Raw genomic sequence first — 18,979 nt, 5'->3', positions numbered from 1 at the left:
CACCAAACGCCAATGAGTTGTTTCGAATCCAGTTTGGCCTGATAATTGTATGGAGATTTGTCAGCACTTTAACAGCAGTAGCTGGTGTGACAACGAGTGTCGTGCTGTACGTGCAGCAGCGAGACGATTACTTCGTGAATTCCGTAACTCTAACAGTGAAATCAACAGACATAACTATTGTGAATCATTGACGTCATATATTTAGAAGTGACCGCCTCCGTGGTGTAGTTGGGAAGTCAAAGTAAAACTAATCACTTAGATATGCAATTCACGGAGAATGAACAAAGTTTTTGTAAATTTTTAAATCCCTGAAATATAGTAATGTTGAATGTGACGCTATGAACGCTTTATTTACAAAACTGAAGAGAAACAGTAGCACGGCATGTTGACAACAAATCCTATTCGGTCGAACGAGGGACCACATTGTGTAGAATTGCAAGCCTGACACTGTATGGACAAAGGTTTGAAGCTTACTACAATAGGGAGTTGATGCGCTACATCCTGATATCAGATTTTCAAGATTAGACTCATAGTGACGAAAAACATTATGTACCAAAGCCTATTCGTCTCCCCTCGCTGCCATCTTTGACGATTTGTATGCCGTTTCCGGATGCTATGACTGCCGTGTTGGGATGCTGTGATTGCCGTTTTGTACGCTCGGCAACCGTTCTCGCGCGCTCTTGTTTCCATTTCAAACGATTAGTCTTCCATTACAGATGTATTGTTTCGGTTTTAGAGGATATTGTTGCAGTTTTGGAGGTTTATTTTACAATTTTGGTGATTTTTTTTCTGTTTTGGTGTATATGAGTTCAGTTTTGATGATTTTTTCACCGTTTGTATGGTAGGCCTGTGGTTAGAGCGTCCGCCTGAAGAGCGCAAGGTCGCGGGTTCAATCCCCGGCCGCGTTATACCAAAAGACTTGTTGGTCCCTGTCTAGTCTGTAATACAGACCCTTAAGCAAATATATCCAAGAAAGCCCACGCAAGTCTAGAATATGTGTTAAGTCTAGATTTCCACAGCTTCAGAAAATGAAAAAAGTCTCAGGGCTCTTTTTCATTATATATTATTTTTTACCTGGTGCTTTTTTTCAGTGAAATATGTCATTTCAGAGACTAGTTGTTAGTCTAGTCTCGTCATGGACTGGTCGGGTCTGAGGCAATATAATGTGTCTGAGAGGGGTATTCATGCGAAACTGCGGCATGGTATCTCAGTGAGCTAGCACTATAAAAACCAGCTTAAGTCTGGGCTAGTACAAGCAGCCACATACACGCATGCACGTCGTCATATGAGCGAAATATTCTTATGTACGACGTTCAACCCTATTTCACCCCACCTCACCTATAAAGAACTGAGCAAACAGAATTCAGTGAATGTGTTCAAACATTTTGTACAAACTTTAAACAGTGCCTTAATATCCAAAGACAGGAAATTGTTTTGGTCATATTTCAAATCTTTTAATTTTCAACGTGATAATATACTACTCACACTTTGCTAAGGATTACAAAAAATCACAACTTTACTTAAACGTAGGTTTATAATTTGAAATTGTATCCACTTAAAACTGGATAAATAATGTGGTAATCTCTCTTTAGGCATTTTAATCTAACCTTATGCACTTGATACATGAATAACCATAAAATGTTTTTCTTGGCACCAATAAACCATTTTGCAAATCACGGAAAGAGTCATTGACAAGTACACAACATTTGATCCTTAGCAAAGTGTGAACAGTATATTTCACCCTCAGGTTGGACTGAACATTTCTATTCTTTATTTCAGGGAACAAACTTAGTAGATTGTGAAAATGAATTTTATGCTTCTGTGTTTGACTTTATTGATTCTATCAATGATGAACTCATAGACAATACAGTTGACAATGACTATCTTGATAAGAATATTTCATATGAGGAAATTCCGAAAGCTGTATAAATGATATGCAGCTGGGGGAAATCCCTGGGTTTTAGTGGTATACCCCTTGAATTTTACAAATATGCGCCACCTGATTGTTATGAAATGCTTAGATTGTTGTATAACCTAATTCTCCAGACAGGTGTTTATCCTAAGGTGTGGACGCTGGGTGTTACACTTCCTAAATATAAAAAAGAGGATCCTAATGATCCAGGTAATTACAGACCAGTTACATTTCTTGAAGTGTCGGGGAAGATATATCCTAAGATTATTTGCAATAGGCTAACAAACTTGGCCACTCCGGTTTTCAAACCACAGATGATTTATTTCTCTTAGACACTGTAATAAATAAGTACTTGTCTTGCATAAAGGTAGACTTTGCTGTGCCTTCATAGATTTAAAATCCGCCTTTGACTCAGTTTCGCACAATGGACCTTTATGTAAATTGTGGATTGGCAATATTAAGGGTCGCATTTCTAAACTTATAAGATACATGTATGAAGATGTAAAATCTTGTGTTTTTGTTGGGAATGGATGTACCCACTTCTTTGATTGCTACTTTGGAGTTCGTCAAGGTTGCCAGTTGTCTCCCATTCTCTTTTCATTTTTCATCAACGACATAGTTGGACAGCATAATCTAATGGCCTATTAATATTGGTATGCTGCCATTGTTTACGCTTCTGTTCGCAGATGATATCGCAATAATGGACAGTGCAGTTAACGGTCTCCAAAAGAGATTAGATATGTTGTCAACTTATTGTGATAAATGGCAGCTGCTGGTTAACTTAGATAAAAGTAAAGTTATTGTGTTTAGAAAGAAAGGCAGACTTAAGTTTTCAGTGGTCGAATAATAGATATTGTTCCTACTTATAAATACCTGGGAGTAAAATAATAATATTGAGTTCATTTATATGGCGCCAACTCCATACACTGTGTGTATGCTCATAGCGCTTCAAATATACTACAATATTAACTCTGTCAATGGGACATAAACACAAGACAGTAGATTTTAGTCCAGGTATGACTGTCGGAAGAGATATGTTTTTAGCTGAGACTTGAAAAGCGAGAGTGTTTTCAGTTCTTTTTGCGTTCAGTTGAGAGTTTGTTCCATTGAACTGCAGCATTATCATTGAAAGATCTTCGGCCAAAACGTTTCAAAGTTAGTCTTTGGAATGTGAAAGAGGGGCTTGTCTGCAGAACAAAGGACTCTGGACGGTTTATACACTTGTGTGAGTTCGACAAGATATGATCGGGCTTATCCATGGTAACATTGGTATGCCAATACCAATAGCTTGAACTGCACACGTGCCTGTACAGGGAGCCAATGTAAATTGATGAGCACTGGTGTTATGCGCGCGGACTTCTTTGTCCTGGACACAATCCTTGCCACCATGTTCTGTATCCTCTGTAGTCTGGAGAACTGTTCCTGTGAGATGTTAACCAACAGACTATTACAGTAGTCCAGTTTTGATAGGACTAGGCTTCTGACCAGCATGTGAGTGGCGTTAGTGGTCAGGAGATGTCTGATGCTGCCAATATTTCTCAGGTGAAAATGACATGCTTTGCAGATCATACTAACATGATGCTCCATTGAGAGATCACAGTCGAGAAGGACGCCCAGGTTCCTGACACAGTCTCATACCTCGACGTGAGAATCTCAAACACATATTGTTGAATATATCTCAAGTTCTGACTTGTGGTATATCGCACAGAAAACTTTAGCCCTCCAAACTACTAAGGTCATCCAGTGCTTAAAGTCTGAAATCAATAACTTACATAACGTACCAGTTCATATGTTATGTCATATATTTCATGTCAAACTTTGGCCAATTCTTGTCTATGGTTCTGAGGTTTGGGGGTTTCACCCATCACCTGAAGTGGAAAGACTTCATGATCGTTTATGTAAGGATGTGTTAAGTTTACATAGATCTGTACCAAATGTTGTGGCACGGGGTGAGTTAGGGTGTCATTCAATTGAAGTAAACTGTTATGTGAAGATTATAAAGTTTTGGAAAAGGCTATTGTATCAAGAAGATTATGTTATTCTTACGAAAGTTTATTCTTCCTATTTGTCTCTTGCAAATATAGGCTTGAGTTGTTGGGCATTAAAGGTTAAAACATTATTGTTTGATTTTGGATTTGCTGAAATGTGAAGAAATCAGGATGTGTTAGTATTATATGTGAGTTCATATCATCTTTTAAGCATAGATATAGCTAATATCGCAGGTTTGAAGGTCTCCATAAGTATAATAAACTAACTAAGCACCGTTCTATAAAACATGAGGCAAACTTTGAAGTTTACCTGTCGTGTATACCTGTGATCGTATTGCCCTTTCATCTCTCCGCTGCTCTCGTCATAAGTTTTTAATAGAGGAATGTAGGAAAATAGGTTTAAGTAGAGAAGACAGGTTATGTCCTTTGTGTGTAGTTAGGGACATAGAATCAGAATATCACTTGTGTTAAGTGTGTCCATTTCATGATGGTCTGAGACGCTATCATTCCTGCATATTATGTACATTTCCTTCACAAATAAAATTTCAACAATTGATTGGCGCTAACAATACCCATGTATTATCACTACTTGCAAAGTATGTATTCCTAGGATTTAAATTACGATCACGTTTTCTTCAGTCACATGTATAATATATATTTCAGATGCTTTATTGTGTTATACCCTGCATACTTTGCACCTACCATACTGTCAATACACTCATCTCATTTGTCAGCACTTGACCCAGACTTGTGGATTCACCAAAGTGATTCTCCAGACTTGTGGATTCACCAAAGTGATTCTCCAGACTTGTGGATTCACCAAAGTGATTCTCCAGACTTGTGGATTCACCAAAGTGATTCACCAGACTTGCAGGTGGTCAGACTCGCTGACTTGGTTGACACATGTCATCGGTTCCCAATTGCGCAGATAGATACTCATACTGTTGATCACTGGATTGTCTGGTCCAGACTCGATTATTTACAGACCGCCGCCATATAGCTGGAATATTGCTGAGTGCGGCGTAAAACTAAACTCACTCACTCACTATGTAAAAGAATCATCCTGTTAGGAAGTGAGACCATGGGAGACCACTCTTTATATTAATGTTGTCCTGTAGCTTCACCAAACCACGTGAAGCGCCATACAATCTCCATCGTCTCGGCTGTAGTTGGGACTGACGTCTTGTAGCGTTCGAGGGTCCGCAGATCAAAGGAACACTGGTATTAGAAAGTGCACGATGTTATATCACAGTTAGGTATTCTCTTGAACCTGCTCAGAGTCCGAAATTCGGTCGACGTCTGCAGCAAACGATAGTAAGTAGTCAATGTGAATTAATAAATATCCAATCCCTCACAGTTGACGAAGAACCTGCATAAAATCCAGTTTTTAACATTTTTATTCACACAAATTTATTCTTCTCAGTTTGCCTGCCATCATATTCGCTGGATCCTAATTCAACTGTAAACATATGTAGATTATATTCCAAAATATACACCCAGCGATGAAAAGATTATTTAAATTGAGACTTAATATTTCTACGAAAATATTACCCAGACCATATACCCTGTCTTTTAAGCATCAGCTAAACTTTTACAAGAATTATCGAAGTACATTTTGGGAAAATTTGTAGCTGTTTTCAAACATTGTGTTCGAGAGTCCGCAGATCAAAGGAACAATGGTATTAGAAAGTGCACGATGAGATATAACTGTTAGGTATTCACCTGGACCTGCTCAGAGGCAGAAATTCGGTCCACGTCTGCAGCAAATGAAGACATTGAAGTAGTCAATATGAATAAAATAATAAAAATTCCTTACTTACTGCCGAACAATTATCGCCAATACATCGGATATGGCGTGCGCAGTTCCGGTCATTTAAAATTCCGATATTTTTTTTTGGACAACAATGAAGGACAGAAAACAAAAATGATTCACGGTAAGTAACAGAAAAGGAAAAATGAAAGATATGTTATGAACCCAATGAATTGTTTTTAACTTAGACGTCGGGAGAATGTCCCACGATCCATATAAGAGCAAGTTCAGGTTCACAGTCATTAATTGTTTCATGCCCTACCAGTCTACTGTAAAACAAACACTCAACTAGTCACACTATCAATTATTCGAGGTTACTTTATGATATATATATAATTAATTCATGAATGACATCAGAAATTCTGAAATGGCCATAACTGTCACAGTTAGTTGTGAGAAAAGACTTTTTTCTACTGCCATGATTCCCTTCTGCAACGTTATATAAAAACACGATCGGCGGCAGTGAACGGGCTGACCACATTGGTTAATAGCTAATTAGGGCTCCTTGCCACAAGGCAGGAGACCTATTGGAATCGTTAATGTTTTTATTATTTATTATTCCGCCGTATTTTGTACCAGCCCTACAAAAAGCACCGCAGGACAGAATCGCTTGAAGAAAATTACCATGGTGCCGACAGTGCTAAGTCGTTTCTGCAAAAATCTCAAGGCTCTAGGCCCAATAGCAAAGGGGAGATAATTCAAAATTAATTCAAATTTTTCAATTTCCAAAGCAATAATCGCCGAAACTACAAGTTCGATGACTACCAAATTTCTGGAGCAGGTCTGGAATCCGATTACCTTCAATTTCAACTGCAGGATCCATGGGGCTAGGAGGCACCGTTTGGCCGTCATATTGGATTTAAGGAAATTTCACGTTTTTGACCGGTAGGCATTTCCGATCATCCGCATGTCATGTGTGTGTGCATCTGATAGCTGAAGTCCTGGTGACTAATTGTTTTAACTGTAGACCGAAGGACAACGGAGTTACAGCCTCTTAAAGAGGGAACTCTTTCTTCTCGGAACTTCTTAAAGGTACATGACCCCGCGACCTCGGCTGTATTTGGAAGATCCGCTCGCCTGTCAAAAACGTGTTCTGGCTCTGTTTTGGACGATTTAAAGCCCTCAAATACGTTTCAAACACCCCTAACTCTGAAACCAACCGTCCGATTTCGACTAATATTTACCTGTACATGTAGGCTGTTAGTTCTGATCATATCTGCCGATTTCAGTAATGTATCTCCAAACACAATAGTGGGACAAATGATTATATTTTCCACACTACAGTTGCTATCGGTGCACAATGGAAGTTAGCGGTATGTGTTGCCAAACGTTTGCTGATATTCTATGGTGCATGTGGATAGTAACACCGTTTGCTACATATGTTGTTCATGCTTGTTCGAGATAAATAAAATAGCATGTATCAAAATGTACAGTAAATAATAACAAGAACAAGAAGTTAATTGGAAAATGTACAGAAACAATGTGATGATAAAGGCTTACATGTAGAAGCCAGTGACAATGGATTACATTGGGATGTACAGAGCAGGAGAGGTTGGACATGTTTATACAAAGTTATCAAGCAGTTAGGATTGGTTGATGAGTTCGTCGTATGCTGAGGGATGAAATAATCTTGATCTCTGTTGATCAGGGGTCGGTGTCGTTTGATGTGGATGGCATAAGTTAATATCCGTTTGGTAAAGCCAGATTGTTTGCCAGGTTTGCTGGTGTATTCTGTATTTGGTGATTGAGGTTGGTCTGAATGTCTTCCGAGATAGCTGATTTGTTGTCAGAATTTGTTTGTTGATGCCTGGTGCTCTTTCACTCTGGTGTTTACTGGCCTACATGTTTTGCCAATGTAAGAATCTACATCCGAAGTGTCATTACCCACACAATACTACACAATCCTTTGTATCTAACGCATCTAACCCTGGACCATATGAATTCAAAGGTGCTAGTTAACGAATGACGAATTTCCTATTACTGGCAGTGATATGATCCCTATTAACTGTAGCCATTACTACTTTCAACATCTACATCACAGGTACAAGTGGCTGATTGTATCAAACCCAAGGAGCCCGACATCGCTGCTCGCAGCTATATTTAAGTATCATAATTAATCTTGTTTCATTAATTAAAGCGAACGACGGAGTAATATTAATACCGCTAAAATATGGCGATAACTGTTTGGCAGCCAGTACAGATTACGAAGAGTATAAATACAATCCAATTTTGAACATTTTTCTTCAAACATAACAATTCTTCTCAACTTGCCTCTGACAGTGTCTATAATAGGAGTGCCCGTCAGATCCACAGTCATTACTAAGACATGTACGCTCAACGTTCAGCACTCCGCTTAGCTGTTATTGATCACGCAGATTCTCGGTAACCAATCCTTCGCTAAATTCAGGAAAAGCTAATGGGTGCTATTAAAATGGAATAGATTTTTTCGATTCTGCAATTCAAAATTATACACCGAACTAATACAAGTGTGCTCTCTATTACGTGTAGTATTGTTTTGAATTGAAAGTCTATCAGTTTAGTAACATTTTTGATCAGTAAAACACAGAATGGATCCCGAGATCGACGAGCAGAAGAAACAAAGGGACACAACTCCGCTTTGTGAAGATTTCTTGGCGACTTGTCCCTGCTGTGACAGCTTATAAGTGCATATATCTTACGAACATCGTCGATAACCCTTCTATTTTATTATATCAATAGTAATGTTAATTAATTGATATCATAAACATCAATTTTATGATGTCACGAAATAAGTATCGATATCATGAAATATTTAGTATCTAAAAGGTATTTTATGAATTATAAAATAAAATATATTTTGTGACATTAAAAAGAATTTCTGATGTCTGATAACCAAAGAAAACAATTTAGACACACTGTCAGGATTGACAAAAACAGTTTAGACCCCTCGGTGATATGCTTTGGATATTGAAAGTGTTCTGAATGACATTATTTCTTTGCTAAATCCTACTTCGTTTCTTTACACAGAATCATTTTCCTCTCTTCAGTTACAGTTTTAATTTTTTCAATTCCTAGTTTTTCCATATAACCTTGTCTTCATGTCTATACGCACTCTATAGTCCGTTTGGCTCAAAAGCGGGACCATGAATTGCAATCTAACTCGAAAATTAATAAACATATAACACTCAATGAAACGCTGGTGATAATCAAAACAACATACCAACTCTGTAAATCTTTTGCAGAATTTAAGTCCTAAAACTAAAAACGTTGTTTAACAAACTATCATAAAATATTTATAGTGTCACTGACAAGTTCACTATTTGTTACGAGGAGGAGTGCAGAGAAGGGACAGCCAGGTGTTCGAGGAAGCACGTGCACAAGTGCCGACAAAGTTATTGATTCCTTAACCTGTGCTGTGTCGTCCCCATCCTTTCTCGCACACCTGGCTTTCCCTTTCTCTGCACTCCTCCTCGTAACAAATAGTGAACAGTGTCAATAGTTTAATGATAGTTTGTTAAGCAACTTTTTTACAGGACAAAATTCTCTAAACCTCAGAGTTGGTCTGATGTTTTTAATTATGATCACCGTTTCATTTAGTATTATATGTTTATTGGTTATCGAGTTAGATAACAGTCATTGATCCGCTTTTGAGTCAAACGGACTATAATCGTCGCTATAACATTACCGGAAGAATGAGTGAGAATTAACTCGTCAGTAACCCATGCTTGTCGAAAGAGCAGTGAATAAAATAGTTTTGCCACGCAACCTTGTCTTCGGATAGATAAGTTCCATACATTAGCTCATTGGCCACTATAGGATTCAGTCGTATTCAACCTAATCTAGAAACCAATTTATACTTTCTTTCACTAACGGTGTTCTTGTGTGTATACATATCTTTCGAATGTTCATGTGTGCAGAAACACTGTGTAATGCAACTGAGCTGACCTACATCTGGTGTGTGTTGGTCTGATGTTCTGGCACAGTATTATTGCATACACTATGTTGTTGGAAATATGTGGAGAATACTTGTACTTGATTTATTGAATGATTTATACTTGAATAAATGTATTAAACGAGTTGTTTGTATGTTTGTTGTTGTTGAATATGGAACACATTTTGAAACTATGGTTTGGCGAGACAGTATCAACCTTAGATCACTTGTACCAGTTCACAAGGTTGTATATAACCGCAAGGGCTCATTCTAGAATTTGATTCATGTCGAATTATTACATCTTGATCATAACGCATGAAAAACAGACAAACATATTAACTGTCAAGATCCATTTTATGTCAAAGAAACAAATTCATATTCAGATAGAATCTGACTGCATCTCATAACAATGCACATTGACAGATGATTGCTCACCGTCTGAATCATCCTCATCTGACTTTTCACGCTCGAGATCTTCAGATCTTCGACAGATCTAAAATATAGTACATGAGTGAGAATATCTTCCATAAAAGTTTCATCCACATAGTGATTTTGAGTGGATAGTTCATTTGGATCTGTAGCGGGATCCATAACTCTCACCTTCTCAGAATAGGCGAAAAACTGGTCCATATCCGAAGTAGTTCACATAGCTAATGGCTAGTGTCAGTCGATCTATGACAGCAAATTTCCTCTCAATTCATCTCTCGCTTCGACCTTAATCTTCATATTCTTCTCTCTTAGTCAATGTTTCTGTATAGAGTTTGTCCCCACAAATACTCGCAAAACCTTTTACCTCTCGTTCCTTATGGGAGAGGAGGCGGCGATGTATGTGACTGTCTTAGTCTGTTTTCATATCATTAGATTTCTGCAGTGGTTTCGCATACACTAAACGCCCAAAAGAAACGTTACCCTCCTTCCTTAATGACAGAGGTACCTGTCTTCAGCTGGCGTTGTGATGCGTGGACGTCCACTTCTTGGTCTGCCTACTGGGACCCCAGTCTGTCTGAAGCCCTGAATAAGTCTTATAACCGTGATACGATGGCATCAGCATTGTATGTCGACAACATCTGCACCATGGCTCTTTCTCTCTCTTCAGCTGTTAAGCGTGGCACATTTCTCGTACTTGTGTATCATATCATGCATTCTAGGCTTTCTTTATACCCTCTTGAATCATTCTACATGTAAAATGGATGCAAATACTGCTTGAATATTGCTGCGATTTGGCGATTGATATTGCTATGTATAAACAGAAAAAGGAAAACTGTTACTTTGCAAGCAAAAATGTCAACAAGGATAATCTTAGATGATCCTAAACATCTTATCACAATATCAAAGACACGTTTTAATTGTTTTCACTAATGCAAATCAGTAGAAAATGTTTTAAAATACTGAAATCATAGGAATGGTTACTATAATTTTAAACACTCTACAATATTTGTTTCTTGTTTTATTAGTTGAATAATGGTGACTTCAATGGTTTATCGTTGTCTCAAACCAGAATTCTATTTCAACTTTCCTTTTGGACATCTAAATCACTGTTATTGGTTTATTTCGGCATGGACGAAAATAGGACCAAAAAGGATGAAAAGGATGCATTTCACCTACATATAAATGCATTTGAGAATTCTTTTCGTGGTTTGCATAAAGCTGTGCTGTTAAGCTTTCTTGTAAACTAATACCTTCTAACATATGTTTGATAGTTTTTAAGTAATTCATAAATGCAGAGGTAACGTTTCTTTTGGCGTTTAGTGTATTGTTCTTCCCATACGAAAGCTTCGTCTGTTTTTATTAATATCAGAAGGGAGTGTTATAGTTTTTTACGAGGTCCTGCAGTACATCCATATGATGATACGACGGCTTGTAAGTGAAATATCTGTACATAGCTACCTTCACAGTTCTAATCACTGTCTCGGCATATGGCGGCTCTTTTCGTGTATGATAATAAGTAACATTTCATCTTTTCAAGAAGGATCTTACTTTCTTATTATCCAAATCGAGACCTTTGTCGAATCATATTATGTGTTGTACAGTAGCACGATAAAATATCTTCTTCAATTGCACTGATGACTGGGTTTTACTTCAAGGACACCCACAGAACACGTGACTGAACGTTGGCTGAACATTGTCTTCATATAGCGCCTGAGCTATTTTTGATCCTGCGCAAAGCCTTCCTAAATTACCCAAGCACCCGGATGTGTGTATATGCGTCTGTGTGCATCCAACCAAGTAAAGGTAAGATAATAACTAATGCTACAACAAGCAATCAGTTAGGGCGAGGAACATGTATGTTTCAGAAAGTCCGTTTAAGTTATTGCTTAATGATACATAATCTCCTCTTTCTTCCAACGATTTGACAAATGATATGGCAGGCTCGTCATTTTCGCAGTAGTCCGGAAGCCAGTCAAACTATTATTGTTTGCCACGTCACCACCCACTGATGATTCAACAACCTAACAAATCTCGAGTCCGATGAATATTTCCTTGTTTTTGCTCCACTGTTGCGCATTTCCTAACCCTGAACTTATCAGGAGCTGTCCATTCGGTCATACCTGGTATATCTATCACCTTTCAGTCGACTTGTCTCCTTCCAGCGATATCGAAGAGTTGAAAATTATTTGCGAAATCTTTTCAAATGTCAACAGACATGGGAGAGAATAATGCGATAATATTTTGATAATGTTCTGATTCAAAATTCAAAATAATATTATTGGATCAAAATCATTCGGGTAGAATTTTAGTGAATGGCAATGTGAGCTCAAATCCAGGTGGTCGTGATCAAAGAGCACTATACACTGCATGACGAAGAATATATGATACATGCACTTTTGTATCTGTTATATTTCCTGGGACAGAAACTAACGCTAGTCTGTCAATCCGAGACAGTAAAATGTAGTTATTTTGTAAAAGCCACTCTGAAGTAATCATGGACTATTGGATATTTCTGTAATGTAAACAAACTTACACTGCACTGAAGCCTTACAAATGTCAGGCCAGTCTGACCACTGTCGTCATGGGAACACAACCGGTTTGTTCCTATACAACCGGTTTGTTCCTACTAGTAATCATGGACTATTGGATATTTCTGTGATGTAAACAAACACTGCACTGAAGCCTTACAAATGTCAGGCCAGTCTGACCACTGTCGTCATGGGAACACAACCGGTTTGTTCCTACTAGTAATCATGGACTGTTGGATATTTCTGTGATGTAAACAAACACTGCACTGCAGCCTTACAAATGTCAGGCCAGTCTGACCACTGTCGTCAAGGGAACACAACCGAGCGTGTCGGTGTAACACATCTGTACAACAATATTGCAACGTCATGGTTAAAAGAAAGGGACAGCCGTGAAGTGAACAATGTTCTGAGAGAGGTTTAGGACCATGTGCCTTATTTATGTTTGTGGACTTATCCCTATTTCGAGATATTTAATTTTCATCGTTCTCATTGAAACCCAATTTAAACGGACTATAGTTGGCAGTGACAGTAACATAGCCGTGAGTGGCTACGCTTGTCCACATGTCCTTAGTTAGGGGCAACGGCAGGTACCATTTATGAGTACTGATATTATGTTCTCCGAGCAATCTTCATACCACTTCGTGAGGTACTTGTGAATTATCGCAGTACATGGAACCTGGTAATTTGGGTTCAATTCTTCACTGAAATCCTTGAACCCATCCCCTTTAACAAGGTTTAACGGTTGCATATCTTTAACGCCCATAAGCATTGCTTTTGCGAAATACCTTCATACATTTCCTGTCAACGGGCTTGCCACTTTTTGCTAACAAAATTACCAAACTGCCCCAGCGTTGCTTGTTGATCTGGTTTTCTGTCTACAATGCTTATTTGCGGGTGCTTACAGGACAAATGCATGCGCACTGAACTTGTTCCACTACCTGCGTAACTAAAGGAATCACCACAAAGACGGCATTTCGTTTTGGGATTTCACTCACGATCATCCATCTTGATTGCGTGAGACGTTTAGAGTTATGTCCCCTGCGAGTCCATTCAAAGTTGGACGAGGTGATGTGAGTGAAATTGGGTTTAACGTCGTTCTTGAGAATATTTCGCTCATATGACGACGTGCATGCGTGTGTATGTGTATGTGCGGCTGCTTGCACTAGCCCAGACTGAAGCTGGTTTTATAGTCCTAGCCCACTGAGATACCATACCGCAGTGAAGCAGGAATACCCCACTCAGACATTATACTGACTCCGAGCAGACCAGTCCTTGATGTACCCATTAATGCCGAGCGCCAGGCAGGGACCAACAAGTACCATATTTTAACGTCTTTTGGTATGACGCGATCGGGGATCGAACCCGCGACCTTCCGCTCTCCGGGCGGACGCTCTAACTCTCACTACACCACGGAGGCGGTCCATTCAAAGTTGGACTGTCCCTAGTACCCCCATTCTCTTCCCACAGAGGTTACTTGTCATAGCTTGTAGGAAGATGTGACAAGTAACCTCTGTGGAAAAATCTGAATGCCAGTACTCGTGAGAGCCCTACTGTAGACCATTAATTTTAACAATCATCTTGAATCACACAGTTAGTGTTTCCAGTTTTGTTTGAAAATCGTACACATGTAAATTTCACGTCATACACCAGTCATCTTTCAAGAGCGCTTACTGTACAAACAACTATGGTCAGAGGAAACATTCATGATTATCATTGATATCATAATAATGAGTGAGCATCGATCTGCGCAATTGGGATACGATGTCAACCAAGTCAGCGAGCCTGGCCATCCGATCCGTTAGTCGCATTTTACGACAAGCATGGGTTACTGAAGGTTCATTTCTCACCCAGACCTTCACGGGTCGACATGATAATGAACTCCGATCTGTCACTTTTACCAAGCGTAAATGAAAAATGAAGTTCCCTACTATTTTTAGAGTATATGTCCAGGAGCACGTAATGTGCAAAGCTACAACAAAACACACATCTACCATATCATTTAACACATACCTCAAGTTTATCTACAGAAATATCACAGCATCGAAATTCACTTTTGTATTCTAAATTATAAAAGGTTATTTTAGATTATATTGAGGAATGACAATGGATCACTGTCTATATTAGCATGATTAGCAATGCTTAGAATTTGATATTGGGGTGGTCTGTTCCCAAAAGTGTTTGGAAGATGATAATTATTTCCATGTTTTCCAAAACCAAAGGGTGTATTCTGTTGAAAACCAATCCTTGCAGAAAATAAAAAAAAACTAAGGCTTAATCTCTGAAAACATTACTTTGAAAGAAACATTTAACCGTGTTTAAAATTAAAGTTCACTGTGGCATCACACCCCGACAGTGTGGATCAGCTGGTCAGATATGGTTCACTGTGGTATCACCCCCTACGACAGTGTGGATCAGCTGGTCGGACATGGTTCACTGTGGCATCACACCCCGACAGTGTGGATCAGCTGGTCAGACATGGTTCACTCTGGTATCGAACCCCGACAGTGTGGATCAGCTGGTCAGACATGGTTCACTCTGGTATCGAACCCCGACAGTGTGGATCAGCTGGTCAGACATGTCCACTGTGGTATCACACCCCGACAGTGTGGATCAGCTGGTCAGACGTGGTCCACTGTGGTTTCGCACCCCGACAATGTGGATCAGCTGGTCAGACATGGTTCACTGTGGTATCACACCCCGACAGTGTGCATCAGCTGGTCAGACATGGTTCACTCTGGTATCGAACCCCGACAGTGTGGATCAGCTGGTCAGACATGGTCCACTGTGGTTTCGCACCCCGACAGTGTGCATCAGCTGATCAGACATGGTTCACTCTGGTATCGAACCCCGACAGTGTGGATCAGCTGGTCAGACTTGGTCCACTGTGGTTTCGCACCCCGACAATGTGGATCAGCTGGTCAGGCATGGTTCATTGTGGCATCACACCCCGACAGTGTGGATCAGCTGGTCAGACATGGCTCACTGTGGTATCACACCCCGACAGTGTGCATCAGCTGGTCAGACATGGTTCACTCTGGTATCGAACCCCGACAGTGTGGATCAGCTGGTCAGACATGGTCCACTGTGGTTTCGCACCCCGACAGTGTGCATCAGCTGATCAGACATGGTTCACTCTGGTATCGAACCCCGACAGTGTGGATCAGCTGGTCAGACTTGGTCCACTGTGGTTTCGCACCCCGACAATGTGGATCAGCTGGTCAGGCATGGTTCACTGTGGCATCACACCCCGACAGTGTGGATCAGCTGGTCAGACATGGTTCACTGTGGTATCACACCCCCGACAGTGTGCATCAGCTGGTCAGACATGGTTCACTCTGGTATCGAACCCCGACAGTGTGGATCAGCTGGTCAGACTTGGTCCACTGTGGTATCACACCCCGACAGTGTGCATCAGCTGGTCAGACATGGTTCACTCTGGTATCGAACCCCAACAGTGTGGATCAGCTGGTCAGACTTGGTCCACTGTGGTTTCACGCACCCTGGTCAGGCGACAATGTGGATCAGCTGGTCAGACATGGTCCACTGTGGCATCACACCCCGACAGTGTGCATCAGCTTCCCTCAACCTGAGCCATTGCTGACTTTACTGGTTTATTTACGCAAAGATTGAAAGATATATACCAACAAAACTGGCTTGAAAATTTTTCCTTTTCTACGAATTGTGATTACTACTCATCTTTTACACCATATATTTATACTGAGCATTATCTATCATGTGTCGCGATAAAATGTTTTTAGAGTAAGATTAGCCCGTTTTCGCCGCTCATCACATGATTTGTGGATTGAAAAAGGTAGATTTATGAAGATAAAAAGAGAAGATATGTTATGTAAATCCAATATTAATGTCTTAGAAAACGAATATCATTTTTGTCTCGTATGCCCACTATATGATAATCTACGTAAAAAGTAACTTAAACAATTTTATTATGTCCGTCGATCTATAGATAAATTTTACTCCTTATTCAACTGCAACAACCATATGGCAACAACCATAATATGATTCAGAATATTGCTATGTTTATATATCATGCTATGAAACTCATAATTATATGAAAACATAATATCAATAGTGTATATAAATATACAAATATAAAATTCTTCTATATACTACTGTTACGGTTAATAATTTGCCATGACAAAAGGTTTAAGAGCCCCTTTCAACCAGCAAAATAGAATACAGACAAGTCTAAAATATTCAATAATATATTGAGCAAACAATGAGCAAACTACAATGAATGACAATACAGATATCTAGTACAATGCAATTGAGTCACAAATCTAAAGTAATGGGTCACAAATATGAAATATTAACTCACCAGAGTCTTGGCATTTACAATGAGAGCAGATATTCTAATTGAAGGTAGTTTACAATGAGAGCAGTCAGGCTCGCACTGTCTTGAATGTAGGTCAGATGATGGCAGACAGATGTTCACAACTCCAATGATATGAAAAGTCCGTGTGTGATGTCAACACAATAACCAGCCTTTATATATATACTGACACAGTGTCTAGAACATTCCTGTGAAGCCAGGCGATATCATTATCCTCTGAGAACATTCACGATATCACTGGGAGACTCCGATAGCCGGCAGTCAACAAGATAAACAAACCAACCAAGGAAGGCAACTCTGGGGTGCTATCAAAAGGCGTACCGCTAAAAATACTATTGCTATTGAACATATATGATGCGAAATGTGACCCACAACCCACACTCAAAACTCTAAACATTGTGACCCATAAACAATGATAATACAAATTACAAAAAAACACACTCTCCTAACACTACTACTTTATATTGTACTATAGGCCTGTGGCCTTTGAGTATCGAATAAAGATTGATACAGGTCTGGCTTCTTGGCCTGATTGAGGCTACTTGGTGTCGCTACCCGCGAAGGTCCGGGTTAGAATATTGGCCTTCAGTAACCCATGATTGTTGTAAGGGGCGACTAACGGGATCGGGTGGTCAGGGTCGCTCACTTGGTTTACACATGTAATTGGTTCCCAATTGCGCAGATCGATGATCATGCTGTTGATAACTGGATTGTCTGGTCCAGACTCGACTATTTACAGACCGCCGCCATAAAGCTGGAATATTGCTTAGTGTGGCGTACAACTAAACTCACTCACTCACTTGATGTCGCTGAAATTCCATATTTGAGTTCCTGCAGTATTGTTGGAGGATTCCTATAATGTCACAAATGTGGCTCCATTTAAAGAGATTAACGTACTGTGTTTGGAAATTAGATGAATGTTAGACCGAGTCTCTAAATTTCATTTGAAGCCGAACGCCTAGTATGAGTGGCAAATTTTGTGTTTCGCCTGACCGTTATCTTGCGAATTTCCCATTCTAACCGGAAACAAATATACCATTTACCAGGTACAGTCCGTTTGAGTCAGAAACGGACCGATGAATTGCAAATTTGATCATTGTACAAAATTGCCAAATAAATAAACATAGTACATATGTTTATCATTTACTAATACCCAACAGCTTTCTTATGTTTGAAAATTTTCCGGACTCCACCAAAAAAGTTGTTTAAGAAACTATCATCATGAAAACGCAAAAGTTGTTATCTGTCGCGGCGGGGTGAAACCGCAGAAACGGAACATCCACTATCTCGTCGTGCACGGGATACACATGCCTGATGAAAAATGAAGTTGAATGCTGACATGAAACAGTTGATGATTAATGTGTACGATTTTTTCCGTGCTGAAGCCGAAAGGCGCAAACCATTTTATGCCATTAATAAATTCCGTAAGCGAGCAGCAAAAGCTTTAGGAGAATCAGCAAGGGTACTGACAAATGTTCTGGAACACAAACATTGTGAGGGTGATGCGAAGCAGGTAGGGGTCGTGTCAAAATCACACAAATTAAAACATTTGGACAACTTTCAAAAGAACCTTGTAAGGCCATCTATCAACAAGCTCTATTCTGAAAACAAATACATGTCGATGAAATTTTTTAAAAAGCAAGAACACAACCTCAGAGTATCAAAGTACACACTCTGGCGACTCTTACACCCTTTCGGGTATCATTATAAGAAAATGTCGGGGGAGAATAGGTCAGTACTCTGTGAACGCCCTGATATCGTTCGCTTGAGAAATAATTTTCTCAGGGTTATAAAGAAAAAGCACGAGGAAGGGTTCGAGCCAGTGTACTTAGACGAGACCTGGGTCAATGCCTCGCACACTGCCAGCAGTCAGTGGGTACCCGATGGGGGTGATAAGGGGTCACGTAGAAAGCTGCCGCTAGGGAAAGGAGAGAGACTAATCATTATCCATGCTGGTTGCTCCAGCAAAGGCTTTCTCCCAGGCTGCGACTTGGTATTCAGGGCAAAGTCCACAGATAACAGAGACTACCATTCCGAGATGAATGGTGCGG

At 39.7% G+C, this 18,979-nt stretch overlaps 1 protein-coding gene and 1 long non-coding RNA gene across 3 annotated transcripts in view; both read left to right on the top strand.

Annotated features, from left to right (window-relative positions):
• The window catches only part of LOC124270928 (barrier-to-autointegration factor-like), a 179,276-nt gene that overhangs the window by 63,361 nt on the left and 96,936 nt on the right, over window positions 1–18,979 (top strand). The window lies entirely within an intron of this gene.
• Window positions 73–18,979, top strand: part of LOC124270934 — an 83,115-nt gene continuing 64,208 nt past the window's right edge. Inside the window, exon 1 of the long non-coding RNA XR_006896907.1 lies at window positions 73–143. This is a non-coding gene — a long non-coding RNA (uncharacterized LOC124270934). The remainder of the gene's footprint in view (window positions 144–18,979) is intronic.

The sequence above is a fragment of the Haliotis rubra genome, unplaced genomic scaffold (genome assembly GCF_003918875.1).
Source record: "Haliotis rubra isolate DU_JTF1 unplaced genomic scaffold, ASM391887v1 Scf156, whole genome shotgun sequence".
NCBI lineage: Eukaryota > Metazoa > Mollusca > Gastropoda > Lepetellida > Haliotidae > Haliotis > Haliotis rubra.
This window is presented reverse-complemented; position numbering and strand designations above follow the sequence as displayed.